This window comes from Zea mays, chromosome 1, assembly GCF_902167145.1.
Source record: "Zea mays cultivar B73 chromosome 1, Zm-B73-REFERENCE-NAM-5.0, whole genome shotgun sequence".
NCBI classification, from domain to species: Eukaryota; Viridiplantae; Streptophyta; class Magnoliopsida; order Poales; family Poaceae; genus Zea; species Zea mays.
The window spans coordinates 227,180,703-227,198,180 of NC_050096.1; the positions used below are offsets into that span (position 1 = coordinate 227,180,703).

Here is a 17,478-nt window from a genome sequence, read left to right on the forward strand (position 1 = left end):
TTTGATGGATGTCATTCATAAACGGTACTGATTTAAGGACCACTGCCTTGCTATTAAGCGTTACTTGCTTCTTGGGCAGGGTGATTTTGTCCAGTATCTTATGGACGTTGTTGGCCCCGAATTATCAGAGCCAACAAATAGGATTAGCTCCTTCCAATTGGTTGGCTTCCTTGAGACTGCAATCCGAGCATCCAATGCACAATATAATGTGCCTCCACTTATTTGTCACATTTTCAGATATCTGCATTTTGAAGTTTGGTAAATAGCACTGTTATTTGTTCCAAGAATTTTGGGAGTTACTGGCATAATGGAATTCTCAAAGCAAGGGCAGGCACCCATGCCAAACAACATCGGACTACAACCACTACCCTCTTCAAATGTCCAATCTAATCAAACAGAGTATCCATCTCTGTTTTATCCATCATCATTGCCTGGTGACTGGAGTTTATATATGGGAACCTCAGTACCAGTTAGCTCATATTATATTGTCCCCATGAATCAGCAATCAGTCCAGCTAGGTGCTTCGAGGCCAGAGGTATCATGTCTGTCACAACCTTTGCTAAGTAGGGTATCATTGAGGCCACCCCAGCAGGTGCTAAATATTCAAACATCTTTTCCAGCAATGGCTGGATTACAATCCTCACCATCTATGGCAGGCAGGAAATCACAACAGAAAGTTGCTTCTCCAAAGGTTCAAATGCTGAAATCTCTATCATTCCAGTCATCTAATAAGCAGTCTGCATAGAAGGAGCCACCATCAAAGGTCCAGCATCATCAACTTGAATCTGTTAGGTCCAAGTTCAGGGAGTCACTTATTGCTGCGCTGAGTTTGGATTCGGATCAACAGAATAGGAGTGAATCTCCTGATAATGTGCAGTCTGATGGTTCTACAGATAAATTCAAACCGGCAACAGGAGATGTGGTATAGGATTTAGCGGCAAACACATCAAAAGATGTGTGCACAACCAATTTAGGTATAGCCACAACTGTAGCTCCGAGTAGATGTGAGGAAAATGAAAAGTTAATCAGTGATTTAGCTTCAGAGATGACCATGAGCATCAACGATGGCATGCAGCAACCGTCAAATCAGGTTTCTTCAGAAGACGACTTATTGGGTCAGTGTATGGTTGCAGATGAACTTTTGCAAGGTCACGGGCTTAGTTGGGTTTCTGATCATGTTGTCGGGATTTCTAAACCTAACGCAGAACCTAATGATTTAAAAAGTCCGTGAACTTCTGATGTGGAGTCTGAGTCAAAAAGAATAAAGTCTGCTAATGAATTAGCAATGGATGAGAAGAAATTTAATCAAAGGGCTGAAGGTTTGGCTTTTAGAATTGAAGAGGAGCTGTTCAGATTGTTTCGTGGGGTAAATAAGAAGTACAAGGAAAAGGGCAGATCTCTTTTGTTTAATTTGAAAGACAAAAGCAACCCTGAGCTAAGAGAGAGGGTTTCGTCTGGAGATATTGCGCCTAAACGCATTTGTTCAATGACTACAGAAGAACTTGCCTCCAAAGAACTCTCAGAGTGGCGGCTGGCTAAAGCTGAGGAGTTTGCACATATGGTTGTCCTTCCGAATATGGAGGTTGACCGAAGGCGTTTGGTTAGAAAACTCACAAGGGAGAGTTCCAAGTTGTTGAAGAACCAGATGGAACTGAAATGTATATTTATAACAAATTAATTTAAGGACATAAATATAAATATGTTGATTGTAAAATTCATCAAACGTGAGCTATTTAAATTAGCATGTAACTCATAGTTGTATTTTCTAGGGCAAACAGAACCATAGTTACAAGTGCAAGCCATTCTCTAGGGCAACATGAAAATGACTTGTCTGACAGACACAAAAGTTTCAAGAAAACATAGTACAAGAGTAACATTTTGGTTTCAGACTTTCAGTGAGAACAAGAGAGTTTCAGTTAGAAGCTTGTAGCACCATAAATACAAATTAGCATTTAAAAAATGGCCTACATGCTTTAACTAACTTGTGAAATTATGGAGATCCAGTCGGCTAACAAATTTTGAAGGTTTACAAAATATACTATGCTAGTCAAAAGTTGTGGATTCGTACTGTGACCGTTCCATACCCAACTTTGCCATGGAAGAGAACTATCCACCCAGGGATCTCGTCTATCAGACTCCTAGTCATCCATAGCTAAAGTGGCACAAGAAAATACCACAAAGACGACCAAAACCATCTTATCTATAAATGCCATTGGACCTATCACAAATCAAGATGTAGACCCATCAAAAAACTGAAGGCAATCATCAGTTCTATATTAATGCTTCTGTCAAAGTGATTAAACAATCAATAATAAATCGTGGCTAGTTTGCGAATATTCCATCAGAGGACTGCCCACCCAGGGATCTCGTCTGTCAGACTCCTGGTCATCCATAGCACGATGAGACCATGTTCGCATTACCCCTAAATGCTAAAGTGGCACAGGAACTTACCCCAAAGACAGCCAAAACTAGGTTCTCTACAACTGCCATGGGATCTATCACAAATCAAGATGCAGACCCATAAAAAACTGAAGGCAGTCATCGGTTCTATATTAATGCTTCTGTCAAAGAGATTAAACAATCAATAGTAAATCATGGCTAGTTTGAGAATATTCTGTCCTTTTCACACACTTACATCCCAGACCTGAATTGGAAAGAATATGAGATGAAGATGCATGCTACAAATATTTTTAATGTTCCTAGTAGCAGATGCTCATGCCCCAAACGAAGTTGAATGAGAAGAGCTTACCCTGTAGGAAGCCAAGAAGTGTTGGGGCTTTGCCTCAGTGCCGCCACGCCTTCCTCTGTTGCTTCCTTCCTTGCTTTAAACCATCAACAACATCACCACTTGGCTTCCACGGTTGACGACGATACTCCTGCTGAGAGAAAGGCAGTGAGGGTAGAAAGGAACCGAATGGACAGGAGAGAGTAAATCACGAGCAGGTGGAGGGAGCACTCACGCGTGTGCGGTGGGAGGCGGAAGTGTGTGGGCGGAGTCGCTAACAGGGTCAGGGGCGGAGCAGCTTGATTCGGTGTTTATAGTATATAAAAACCATGAGCATTTCATACATACTACTGATATGTTGAAACTGCTCTTGAATTGGATTATGGAAAGTCTCTGCCAGTTCTTACTTCTTGTTTTGGTGTTTATACAAATAGACAGAATAATGGAATATAACATTACATATTTCAACAGTGGGCAAAAGTAGAAGCCATAATGCCACATTGAAGTAAAAAGTTCATATGAATTGACAAGAGAGGCCAGCTTACAAGTAGAACTTACATCTCTCGAATAGAATTAAAATATACTGCGTTGTCAGGGAGGATAAGGGAAAGGAATGACATCATAGCATATACCTGCATAATAGCACATGCCTTTGGGGTTAACATAATGAAATATGCAATAGACATACAAATGGCTTGTAGACAAAAGCGAAGAGACACAAGGGCAAACAGTGCAAATGAATAATTGACCAAGTGTTCGTATTTTCCAAGCTGGAAGTTTTGCATTAGTGTTGCAGAAGTTGTACCAAATGATTACTCTTGGTGTTACATTTCCCAAACTACAAGCCATCTTACAGCTATAGCAGATAGATTCACTTGTGGACCATAACGATAGAGCGAATGTATACACGTTAATACATATCCTATGACCCAAACATAACACTCGGGACAAAACTACAAGTTGCAGAAATCCACACTGATTAGATGCGCTCTCCGCAGAACATTAGTGAATTCAGTTGCACGCATCAAAGCGCACGGTGGTGGCTCTATATTCGCCTTCTAGTCAGAATCACATGCACCAGCAAAGCTTTCCACCGAGTACTTGTACTTCAATTCCATCGCAGTCGCAACCTAACATTCATGGGAACCTCTCCAGGAAACTAACCCAGACCGGGTCGTACCCCTCGAGCTCACCCAATACGGAAAAGCTACAGCGAAGGCGGGCGACAAATCTGGCGCGAGGGCGCCCTTGGCCGCGAGGATTTGTTGTGGGTGTGAGCGGCGGGCGGAGAGCTTTACCGGGACCATGAATATGATGCGGACGATGAATCGCTGGTAGATGGGCTCGGCGTAGTGGAGGAGGTGGCGGTACATGTGCGCGAGCGCGACCACGCTCGCCGCCGCGGCGCACACCAGCGCTGCGGCTGTGTACTCCACTGACGCCCACTCCATCGGGCCGGCCACCAGCACCGGCGCTCCTCCCGGGTCCCGCCGTTGCGCGCGCGCAGCAGTAGCAGCCAACGGACCGTGCGGGCGTGCTAGATTCGTGGAGCGTGCGCTGCGGCGGGCGTGCGGGTGTTTCACGCGGGGGGGGTAGCGGCAGGGGCAGTCTACACTACCTCCTTAATAGTTAGTAGAGATGTTTGTACTACTGTATTCTTCATCCATGACACCATGACAATTTTCAGTTCTTAGGTTGGAATAGCAATCCTATTCGAGGAATGGTCTTGCTTTTTTGCTGATGACTAGCTCCATTTTTTCCCACTACAGACAAGCCTAAGAATACAGCCGGGTGGTGTTATGGATTCACGGTCTTATTTCTTTCTGTGTGATCTTTAGAAATCTTTCAGGGAATGGAATGCATATGGGACTTTTCTTCCATGTTAAATGGCAGTGGCTCTGTGATACCTTTCTACCACCCACTATTTGTGGACCCGTCTATACACTAAACACACTTAAATGTTTTCTAGACCGCGGAGCGTGCACAATTTACTAGTGAAGATATAGTTTAGTTCCACGGCAATGGCCGATATAACAGAAGCCAAGTGTTCTGATGATTTGTTTTTTCAATTGTGTTTTCTGTTATTGGTTCAGCATGCACATATTTTGACATGATTTATGGCATGACATCTGTCATCTCTGTTATATTTATGACATCGTTCTTGATTGATGTGTGCGACATGAATGATGGATCTTTTTAACATCCTGACCAAGTGACCATCATTGTGTCACTCATTATCGTCTTTTGTATATCATTTATAGGTTCATGGATATGAAATGACAGGTTTCTTATTTTTTAGATCTGAACCATGTGTTGCCTTTTGAGTTGTTACATAATAAATGGTCCAGTCGATGCGTTTTACGTTCAAAAATTTCAACGCGACATGCATGGAAACTAACGCTAACGAGACATGCATGGAAACTAATGCTAAACATGCGCGATTTAAACGTCGTAATTCGTTACGAAACAGATCAACGATTTATGCTAAAATTCATACATATTTATGTTGTTTTGTTCACGTTTTATGCAAAATTCCGCCTGAGCCAGAACCCACGCACGATCGGCCACGCGCGATTTTTACGTCGCAATTTTTGGGCCCCATTCGTCGTTATGAAAAAGATCTACGATTTACGCTAAAATTTGTATCCATTTACGCTGGTTTCGTTCATATTTTACACAAAAATCCATCTGAGCTAGAACCCGCGCACCGTCGGACGTGCACGATTTTTACGCCATAATTTTTTGGCCCCATTCATCGTTATGAAACAGATCTACGATTTACGCTAAAATTTGTACTCATTTACGCTGGTTCGGTTCACGTTTTACGCTAAAATCCACTCTAGCCAGAACCCACGCCGTAATTTTTGGGTCCCATTCGCCGTTATAAAATAGATCTACGATTTACGCTAATATTTGTTATCATTTACGCTGATTTGGATCATGTTTTACGCTAAAATCTGTCTGAGCCAAAATCGTGCACGATCGGATGGACGCCTACCTGCGCAGAGGTATACCTGGTTGGGGCTTCCCGGTACTAATGGAAGCCCTGGCTTTCCAGTACTAACATGGGCATCCACCACAGCTTCACCGTGCCCCCGCTCTCGTGATCCTCGCCCCGTCTCGCATCTCCCCTTCCTTCGTTGTCGCGATGCCCTGCCACCGCTCGTGTCTGCCGCCGCATCAGCCTTGCCTTCCTCGCCCCCCTGCTCAGCCCCTTCGTGCCCCCACCTGCGCATGCATGCATGCCCCCGGGCTCCACCCTGCACTACGCCCGACCCTTCCCCGCACCCGGACAAGCGTCACCGCCTGCGCACGACTCTGTTCCTAGATCGCGCCATGCTCGCAGGAAGGTGGATCACACCCACACCGAGCCCTCGCCCCCGTCCGAGATCCTCCCCCCGACCACCGACGGTTTCCAACACAGGAGGAGCTCTTTGCCCGCGCACGCTTCTTCACCGCGACTCAGCAAATTCGGAGATGGCGCTGCCCCCTCGATTCTGCTTCTGTCGCTCTGCTGGAAAGCGACCACCCGCCTCCATGGACCCCCTCCCCCCGTTGTCATCTGTCGCCGAGAATAGAAGCCATCCACTGCATCGGGAGTGGGAGCCCGAGGCTATAACCCAGACTCCTCCTCGCCCTCGTACCTTGCCGTTGGCGAAGAGCGTCATCAGCGGTGAGTGGAAGTTCACTACATCGTAAGCTCCCTCACTCCTTTCTTCCCCCTCACCCAAACTCTAGAGATCCCATCCGTGATTGAGGCTGATTCTCTGTCCAAGGAGACACGCCGGATCTTGGAGCATCATTCGCGGTCTTAGCGCGTCTATGCAACTAGATCTGAAGGGCGTCGAAGAGGAGGGACGGTAGGCCGGTGGCGACAAGGTACGGTAGATTCGAACTAGAGCATGGAGGTATCGTCGGCCAACGACATCAGTGGCAGGTGGAGGTTTCCGTCGAGTCGAGGAAGAAGGAGTGCTTCATGAAAAGGTAGCACTACTTGTTCACGTTAATCTTCCCTGTGCCTACATCTATGATTTGGTTTTGCTGACCTACATTAATACAACCATTTGTTTTGGTCCTCGACATCTTCGACATTTGTTTTGGCCCTCGGTGTGGTCGGATTTCTAATCGCTTTGGTCAGCTTGTGGTCTACTCTTGATGTACAACATGACAAATGCAATTCAGTTGGGTGGAAATGTAGTTAGATCTGAGTTCTTTCATTAGTTCTAGAACCCATTTCGGGGAGAAATATTGTTCTATAGGATACTCCTCCTTATCTGAAGAGAATATGTGAAACAAACAATTACATAATAATTGGGTCGCCAGGAAGTTTGATACTTTTTAAACTGTTACATTTTCTAAACATTTCTATGAACAGACAGTGTTGTAGTCTGTTTCAACTCTTTAGTAACTTGATTATTTTCCTTCAGTTACATGGAGTCTGCTTTGTAAGGTTTAGACTGGTGTGTTATAGTTGTAGTTACAGTATTGTAGTTTGTTTGAACTCTTTAGTAACTCAATTGTTTTCCTTCAGTTACATGGAGTCTACTTGTAAGGTTTAGACTGGTGTGTTATAGTTGTAGTTTCAGATACTAGTTTGGTACATGGTTATGGAATGACTTGGCAGGGATCAAATCATACACAGAGGTTGGAAGTATCGCACACAACGCACAAATGCCAGAGATGTTGGAAGTGATTGTTGGCTAATTTTTCTCTTTTGGTTAAGGTTGCAACAAAAGTTGCTGCTTCATTTGACAAATTTGTTGTTGGAAGTATCATACACACAAATTTTGTTGCAACCTCAGATGTTATGGATAACAAAAAACATCTATTTAGTTACCCCGGTATATTTTTATAATTTTACTATTGTGCTCGATCTAGCCTACTTGTGTTATGCTAAAGAGGTCTATAAAATCCATGCACTTCACGTGCCGCCCTCCCCCTGGCAAGCTTGGAGACGGCGATGCCACCCCCACGGATCTGCTTATCGCGCCTCCCTCCCCTCGCACCCGCAGGAAACTGTAAAACAGTATGTCTGTCTACCTGTCTCTAAACATTATAAACCCTATTGTTCTTTATCTGAAGTGTTACATAGCTCCATTTTTCCATGTTGTTTTCAGATGCGCACCCTAGGAAGCAACTGCGAGTGATGCACATTACTAAGGACCGAGGTGGCCATTGTGGGCTTCAACCCGTGGTGGTTTGAGGCCCGCTGCATTCACGCCGATGGGAACATCTACTGGCACATGTGCAACTCCAGCCGCTTGCTCCAGGTGGATCCTTGCACGATGGAATTCTTGTAGGTATAACAACTCCCTTGTACCAGATGGCATCGAGCATGAGACACTTTTTTCACTTGATATTTCAGTTATTCTAATTTGTGTTTGCTTTTAATATAACAGTGAAAATTGACAGGAGAACAAAGGATCGGGTTTGAACAAGTTAGCCATTAAAAATACTATTTTCTTTAATAAGCACATAAGGTAAGGCTAAAAATGGTTCCATAAATTATTTCTATCCACATATTTGAGAAGCCTGCCTTGCCTGCACGATGCTCCCGACCAAGCTTGCTCGGTCATAAATTATTTTTATCCACATTTGGTATATCAGGAAAGATTGAGGACAAATGGTTATTATTCCTTGGTTGTTGATCCAGAGTAAGGATTGCTTGGAAAAGGTTGCCAAACTTTTGTCAAAAAGGTGCAATACACAAATTTGAACATTTGCAGAGCATTTATATAATAACAATTTAGAAATTAGTCGTGGATTTGCCACTCAAATTATGTCTGTTGAGTTAAAAGAAATTGTGAGAAAGTCGTTGCGCCTGCGCCGCCGGCTTCGACGACCTACCGAACCTCCCCGAGCTTGGTCCCTAGGTTTGGAGATGATACTTTCTTTGTATGCTAATTTTCTCAAAGATTTTTCTTCTCTTCTGTGTTTGCAACAAAGGTGTGGAGAGGTATGAACATGAATCTGTAACACTATTTTCTTTCCGGTGCTTAATTTTTTAATGCTTTGTACAATTATTGTGTGCATTGCAATCTTGTTAATATATATCTTTAGTCATCATGAATTTTCAATGTCTGTATTTATTCAGCATACATTTTTTGTTACATCTGTGTAAAAACAATGAAGGATCATATGTACTTTCTATTTCTTTCTACAGGATCAAGCTTACTTCCTATATGTAACATTGTTCTCCATCAACTGGAAGGGAAATCCAGCAAAGGTCCCTTTTAATGTTATTGCAGACCATTCCATTGAAATATATAAATCCAGCTTTCTTGTTTATTTATAGCATATTTACCATATTTATGTGAATGGTGGGGGAGGCCCCTACATGTATTTCTAGCAATCAAGCAATTTCCTAATTTTGCATCTATGTTTTTTTCATCATTTTTAACTAACTTTATTCCCATTTTTATCTTGCTTATACAACATCCAATTTTCTTTTCTAGAACTAGAATAGATTGCTGTGAAGGGGAAATAATAGAAGGAGAAGCTTGACCTGTATATTCAGAGTAATTACAACTTTTGTTGATTTCCCTCATGAGAATAATCTTATTATTTTTCCCTGATGATAATATGCTTATTATTTTTTGTTAAAAGGGAGTACCGTTGAAGATTTGTCCTCATGTTAAATATATCCCCTTTCTGTTTATTGAGTCTAATTTGGTATACTATACAATCATAAGTCATTTGAACTAATAATTCAAAGGGAACTCTCAAGGAGGATGTTTTCCTGTAGAGGTGTAGATGCTTCTACTGGCCATGTTGTGGTAAGTACTACTGAACTTTTAGCTTAAGTGCATCCATGTGTTTAAATGATCTTTGCATTTATCCTTGTTAAGAGTAATATATGTTCTATTTGAAACTAAGAGTCACTACCGGTGAACCATCTATGTATGTTATCCTACATTCTCTATGATATTTTTGGTGATTTTCCTCAATAGCTCATGGTGCGGTTTGTTTACTATTCCATAATCATAGCCGGATGAACTTTTGGATAGTATGAGTCATACTACTCTTACTCTGTCTGGTTTGTACTGCGTTCTGACGTTGTATCGATGTCCTTGATCAAAAGCTCAATATAGTCTCATCGAGCTGACATGCCCATATATTTTCCATATACCGAGAAGGCCAAGAGACTCCTTGTCTTCATGGTTCAATCGAAAAATTCATTTATGACCCGCATCAAAATTATTTACTAGAAATATGTATTAGTTGATTAATTGAAAACCGGCACTACATCAGGGCTGGTAACGGATCTTGTTTGTTCTCCAAAATCTTTTACTACCACACACTTATGGCCTAGCTCCAAGAATGTTTAAAATGTAAATTTAGGGCACCTCCAACAATCGACTATAGAAGGTAGTGGATTTTTTATTTTAATACACACGAGTGGTATACTATCTTTGGTGTCGATAGGTATTTTTCTGTTTGACATATTCATTTATATTAATCACAAAAACTACACCCAATGATTGTGTTGCCAATTGTGAATTCTTACTATTCAAGTTTCATTAATAAAAATAGGTTCCTTTATCACCGATTCATCTCAGATTTTATTTTTGGGAGTTGATTATGTTTTTTTCTTTACAAATGGAATAGTCCTGCTATTCAGGAGAATAAGGTTGATACAGTGCAATGCATATCTGTCACACCCGGATTTAAGGAACAAAGTCGGGTGCATCTCATACATGCGCCAAAGAAGACAACATATATAATAACAGAGTGTATAGAGATAAATGCCACAATAGCATCAGAGTACTTATTACATAGCGGAAGTCTTACAAAATAAAAGATAAATATAAATCGCACTAAGGTCCGTCCTTGGTGCTATAAGTCAACTGGGAGACGCCACCTAGATCAAGTTGAACTCCTCGTTGTGTGGCTCCTCTTGAACCACCTGTTCTTCTCCTGTGGGGGGTGTGAGACAGCAAGGGTGAGCTCACACATGATCATAGCTCAACAAGTTTTGGGGAAACCAGTGTGCATGAACTCACCAAAGGTGGGAGTTCATGTGAAGTGTAAGGCTGATCAACAATAGGGGTTAAAGCAGAGCATTACTTTTAATAAGTTGATCAAATTTTATTAGCAGTTACTAAGTGTAAGTAAATACCAAACCATAATAAATAATAGAACAAAATTAATAAATAATCCCATGCAATGCATATGACAAATTAAGTTTAAGTTCCATAATTCAATCATGCGAGAGTCCTGAGCTGCTCATGACCGTGAGCTCGGTTAGTATACCAGTTTTACACTCTGTAGAGGTTGTACCCTGTACCCACAAGTCATGTTACCCATCTACCAAGGGATCGCGACTCTCATACAGTTTATGGGAAGAACACTTTACAAAGTTCCACTAGCTTCCGAAAACCCGCTACAGTTTATGGGAAGAGCAGTTGCAAGAATCCCTCATCTGACCGCCATCGCAGCAAAATCAACCCGACAACCTCCCTGCATGCAACTCCCCTACTACCCTTGCCCCTTTCGGGTAAGGTAGTCTTCCACTAGCTTTCCTAATTAGTTAGCCAAGGGCGTCCCATTCCACCCTTGTGGTGGCACGTGTTTTCTCAAGTTAAGCTCCATGTTCCAATTAAACATTAATGATCTTGACATGAACGTAAATAAAATAACAAAATAATTGGAACATGGATATAATGAAATATTAACCCAAAACCATGTAAAGCAATAGCAAAACTACCCAAGTGATTCAGGGATAACAAGGTAAAGAGATAAACGCTCTAGGGTGACATATCGGGTCTCATCAAAATTAAGCCTATGCATGGTAAATGATTATAAAGAACATTATTGGGTAAATAAAAGTGATTAAGGGCATAACTTGCCTTAAATGAGCTCTTGCTCAGCAACTTCTATTGATCTGCCGGGAACCAGGATCCTCAGTCACAGACTCTTCTACTCGCCACAATACAAACAAGCATAGTATAAAGAAGAAATTAACATCACACCAAACGTGTAAACAAAATACATAATAAAAAATCTACACATTAAAATAAGATCCTAGGAACATGAATCATTAATTTTGGAGTTATAAATTTTAAGATATGAATTTCCAAAGGTTTTATGTGCTTGATATATGATTAATTGAGAAATCAATTTTATTACTCTTTTCATGTCGAAACAGAGACTCTAGGTGATAAACAATAATATCACAAAATTTTAGAAACTAGAATGGATCAATTTGGAGTTCATATGAATTTTCTATGATTTATACAAGTTCTAGCAATTAGTTTTGCACTAAAACTATATTTCTAATTACTTTTCTCTGATTTTCTAAATCTCTAGACTGGGCGCCAAAAACCAGAGAGAATAGGGGTCTCGGTGCAATAAATCCCAAGACCCAGAATAACCCTGCTGTGGACTACGGGTTGGTCTTTTTAATATTACAGGGGCTCTTTAATAATTTTACCAGGGCCAAAAGGGTATCGGCCGCGATCAACCATCAGATCTACAACGGACGCTTCGGATTAGATTGCTCAAGTCCCGAAACGGTGCGTGAAGTAAGCCCTTGGATCAGGATCCATCGGTCAGGATTCTAAATAGCGTTGATGGCGTAGCAGCCCAACGATTGCTGATCAACGCGCAGGATATATCCTACCGAACGGGTATGCGTGGGCTGATCCGAGCCGTCGATTGTGGGATCGACGATCCACGCTCCTCTCCCCAATCCGAGCGCGCCCAGGCGGCGGAGCTCGGCTCCTCGCGGTGACTAGCTCACCGGCGAGGGCACAATCCGGCCACCCTCTCCTCCCAAGCCCAAAATTAAGCAGCGCTAAATGTTGAGAAGGACGTGGCGAGGATAATGAAGGTGGGTATTACCGTGGTTGAGAGCTGGGAAGGAGTTGGCCACGGCGCAGAGCGGGGAGACGGCGGTGATGTCGCACCGGCAAGAAATTCCGATGGAGTTGGCGGCAATCCTCGAGTGGCTTGCCACGACTACTTTCCTTTGGTCCCGAAGGAGCTCCCGAGTCCAGGTCCAAGGCCAGATGACGGCCAGGATGGAGTCTCCCCAACGTCGGCACCCACGTCTCTCCCCTCGGCGCCACAACTTGTGATACAGTGGTTTCAAGAGATCTGGAGAAGAGGAGGGAGAGGGGAACCCGCGGTCGTGGGCTCCCATATATTTGTGAAGCTAACCAAGGCGCCACAACGGACCGCGAAACTACGGCGGGGCGCCCCACCATGCGCGGAGGTTCGGTTGGAACACGACGGTGCGACTGCGCGTCCGGACCCACACGTCAGTGCGCTCAAATGGTGAGCGCTCGCGCACGGTGAAGCTGCAGGTGGGACCCACGGAGCAGTCGTGGAGTTCGCGCAGGGGAGAAAGAGATCCCACGCGTGCGCGCGGGGCTAGCCGGGCGGACCCACCTTGAGATCACAGCAGGCGAACGACACGTAGGGATCTGAAGATGACACACGGGACCCACGTGCTAGTGACTCACGCGAGAACGGCGGGAGTGGAGTGTTGGGTTGCACAGAGGGTAAGCGAAGCTGGGCCAAATTGGAGAGGTTGGGCCCATTTAGGTTTCTTTTCCTTTTTCTTTTGTATTTCTTTTTTCTTTTCCTTTTAATCTTTCAAATTCATAAATTTAAATTCCATTCAACTTCAAACTTCGTGATAAACTTATCTTAACATTAAATATCCGACTCAAACATGGCATGAGGTCAACTTATCTATTTTAAATATTTATTTTGTGATTATTAGTGCCTCTCTTTTCTCCAATTTCTAGGATTCTTTTAGATTCTAAATTCCACTTCGGCTTTAATATATTTCTTGTCATTTTATGTTGTCACAAAATGCACACCAAATAAAACCTCAACATGATGCACAATTTAATGGTATGTGTTGGGGGTCTGCTTCGTCGCCGAAGGTCCTGTAAGAAGAAATACCTTCGGAAGATCAACACAGAAGCAACGCCGAAGCTACCATCCGGGGAGCTTCGGCATAGTGACATGCCTTGAGACGAAGGGTTGCACCAACTTAAAGATGAAAAGACCGATCGGCCCATGATAATCTGTGTCATGATTGTAACCAGTTATAAAGGACATGAATGTAAATCCACACAGGTTGCGCCCTGTGCCTATAAGGCTATAAATAGATGAACAGTACCCCCGTACTGTTCACGCTGATTTGTATTCACTTATGCATCACGCTTGTGCTTTTGCCTTCTGTCAAGCTGAAGGTATAAATGTAACTTAATATTGCTTTCACTCATTTATAATCATATAAAAAAGATAAATTATGATGTCATATAATTATCCATGTTATTTTCCATGTTTCGTATGCTTCGTCTTTCATTGATTTATGCTATGATGATGAAGGTACATCCTTCACAACCTTCATCCAAAGATCGTTATATCCTTAGGGAAATAATGCTTCGAAGGACGAAGTACATTAACCATTAATCTATTTTTGTGTTGCCTTGTTCTTAATTCATAGCATTTGAGAACAAGTCCCCAACAGTATGACTTTTATTAATCCTTTGTTTTTTAATGAGGTGTTCACATGTGATAATAAATAGAGAGTGCACATGCATAAAGGGAATAATTTCTCCTTTAGTAATCTCTTACAAATTGGGTATTACAAATCCTACCCCCCTTAACAAGAATCTCGTCCTCGAGATTTAGGAAGGACTATGGAAAAGATGGGGAAAATCTATGTGAAGCTCTTCTTCTCTCTCCCAAGTATCTTCATCTTCTCCATGGTGACTCCATTGCACTTTGCACATCTTTACCACCTTATTTCTTGTAACTCGAGTCAAAGTAACAAGAATCTTGATGGGATATTCCGTATAAGTCAAATCTTCCTGAACACTGAGCTCCTCCATTAGTAATTGTTCATCAGGGACACGAAGACATTTCTTAAGTTGAGACACATGGAATACATTATGCACATCAGATAGATTATCAGGTAGCTCGAGTTGGTATGCCATCTCCCCAACTCGCCTAAAGATTCTAAATGGTCCAATAAAGCGAGGGGACAATTTGCCCTTAACTTTAAATCTCCTCATTCCATGAAGTGGTGACACCTTGAGGTACACATGATCTCCTTCCTCAAATTCCAGTGGTCTTCTGTTATCAGGGTAGCTCTTTTGCCTGGTTTGAGCTACCCTCAAATTCTCCCAGATTATATGGACTTGTTCTTATGCCTCTTGAATAAGTTCAGGCCCAAAGAACTGTCTTTCTCCAGTCTGATCCCAATATAGAGGAGTACTGCACTTCCTGCCATATAGAGCTTCAAAAGGTGACATCTTCAGACTGGTCTGATAACTATTATTATATGAGAACTCAGCATATGGTAGACTTTTATCCCAACTTCCTCCATGCTGAAGTGCACAAGCTCTCAACATGTCTTCCAACACCTTATTGGTCCTTTCAGTCTGGCCATCAGTCTGAGGGTGATAAGTCGTACTAAAGTTCAACTTTGTATTCATATTCTCATGGAAGCTTCTCTAGAATCTTGAGGTAAACTTTGAACCTCGATCAGACACGATTTTCTTTGGTACTCCGTGTAAACACATAATCCGAGCCATATATAACTCTGCCATATGTAAGCCTTTATAAGTAGTCTTGACAGGAATGAAGTGGGCCACTTTGGTCAATCTATCCACAATCACCCATATAGAATCATATCCTTTCGGGGTGTGAGACAATCTAGTAATAAAATCCATGCCAATTTCTTCCCACTTCCATTCGGGTATCTTCAAAGGGTGCAATAATCTAGCTGGTCTTTGATGTTCGACTTTGACTCTTTGACACACATCACACATAGCCACATGTGCAGTTACATCTCTCTTCAATCCATACCACTAGTATTTCTGCTTCAAATCCTGATACATCTTGGTGCTACCAGGGTGGATAGAGTAATCAGAATCATGGGCTTCCTTCAATATAGTCTCACGAAGGCTATCAATCTCAGGAACACATATCCTGTCCTTGAACCATACGGTGCCTTGCTCATCCTCCGTGAATTCTAGACCTCTACCTTCAGTAATAAGATCCTTGATCTCTTGTATTTTAGCATCACCAATCTGACCTTTGCGAATTTCTTGTTCCAAGGTAGGTTCCACATCAATAGTAACTCCTTCAGTGTGAGCAACTATCCCAGGTTAAGTCTCCTGAAATCCTCCACAATCTCCTCAGGTAGCTGGGCCACAATAGCTGAATGAACGTTCTCCTTTCGACTCAAGGCATCAGCAACCAGATTCACCTTGCCTGGGTGAAAGTGAATCTCCAAGTCATAATCCTTTATGAGCTCCAACCATCGGCGTTGCCTAAGGTTGAGATCCTTCTGAGTGAATATATACTTCAAACTCTTATGATCCGTGTACACTTGGCACTTGGTTCCCATGATATAATGCCTCCATATCTTAAGCGCATGCACTACGGCTGCCAGTTCTAAGTCATGAGTGGGATAGTTCAACTCATGTTTCCGCAACTGATGAGACACGTAGGCAATCACATGTCCTTCTTGCATAAGCACACATCCCAAGCCTTGGCCGTAGGCATCACAATAAATGGCAAATCCCTTCTATAGATCTAGCATAACCAACACTGGGGGTGACATCAATCTCTTCTTCAGTTGATCAAAGCTATATTGGCACTTCGAGTCCCACTTGAACTCTCTTCCCTTCTCTAGAAGCAAGGTCATAGGCTTAGCAATCTTAGAAAATCCTTCAATAAATTTGCTATAGTATCCTGCAAGTCCCAAGAAACTTCGAATCTTCGTAACTGTAGTGGGTATGCTCCACGCCATTATCTCCTTGACTTTAGAAGGATCCACTGATATCCCTCCATTAGAAATGATATGTCCAAGGAATGGCACCTATCACACCCAGATTTAAGGAACAAAGACGAGTGCATCTCATACATGAACCAAAGAAGACAACATATATAATAACAGAGTGTATAGAGATAAATGTCACAATAACATTAGAGTACTTATTACATAGCGGAAGTCTTACAAAATAAAAGATAAATATAAATCGAACTAAGGTCCATCCTTGGCGCCATAAGTCAACTGGGAGACGCCACCTAGATCAAGTCGAACTCCTCGTGAATCCAGAACTCGCATTTGCTATACTTGGCGTAGAGTTGGTTATCTTGTAGCTTTTGTAGCACCAATCTCAGATGTTCCTCATGATCACTATCACTCTTAGAATAAATAAGAATATCATCGATGAATACCTCGATGAATCTGTTCAGATACTCCATAAACACCTTATTCATCATATTCATAAAATAGGCCGGTGCATTAGTTAGTCCAAATGACATAACCGTGAACTCATATAAACCATATCGGGTCGAGAAAGCTGTCTTGGGAATATTCGATGGCCTAATCTTCATTTGATGGTAACCCGATTGGAGATCAATCTTCGAGAATACTCTAGCACCTCTCATCTAATCAAATAAATCCTCAATGCAGGGTAACATATACTTATTATTCACAGTAACATCATTAAGGGATCTATAGTCCACACACATCTTTTGTGATCCATCCTTCTTCTGTACAAACAGAACCGACACTCCCCAAGGTGAGGAACTCGGACGAATGTACCCAGCCTTTTGTAACTCCGTTAACTGCTTCTTAAGTTCTTTTAACTCTTCTATAGACATCATGTATGGCCATTTAGAAATAGGAGCAGTCCCAGGTAAGAGATCAATGACAAACTCAACTTCCCTATCCGGTGGCATCCCTGGTAACTCCTCTGGAAAGACATCCAGAAAAT

At 42.4% G+C, this 17,478-nt stretch overlaps 1 pseudogene; it reads left to right on the plus strand.

Annotated features, from left to right (window-relative positions):
• Positions 1-243: 243 nt before the first annotated feature.
• On the plus strand, positions 244-1,683 carry LOC103645317 (uncharacterized; annotated as a pseudogene).
• Positions 1,684-17,478: the final 15,795 nt, after the last annotated feature.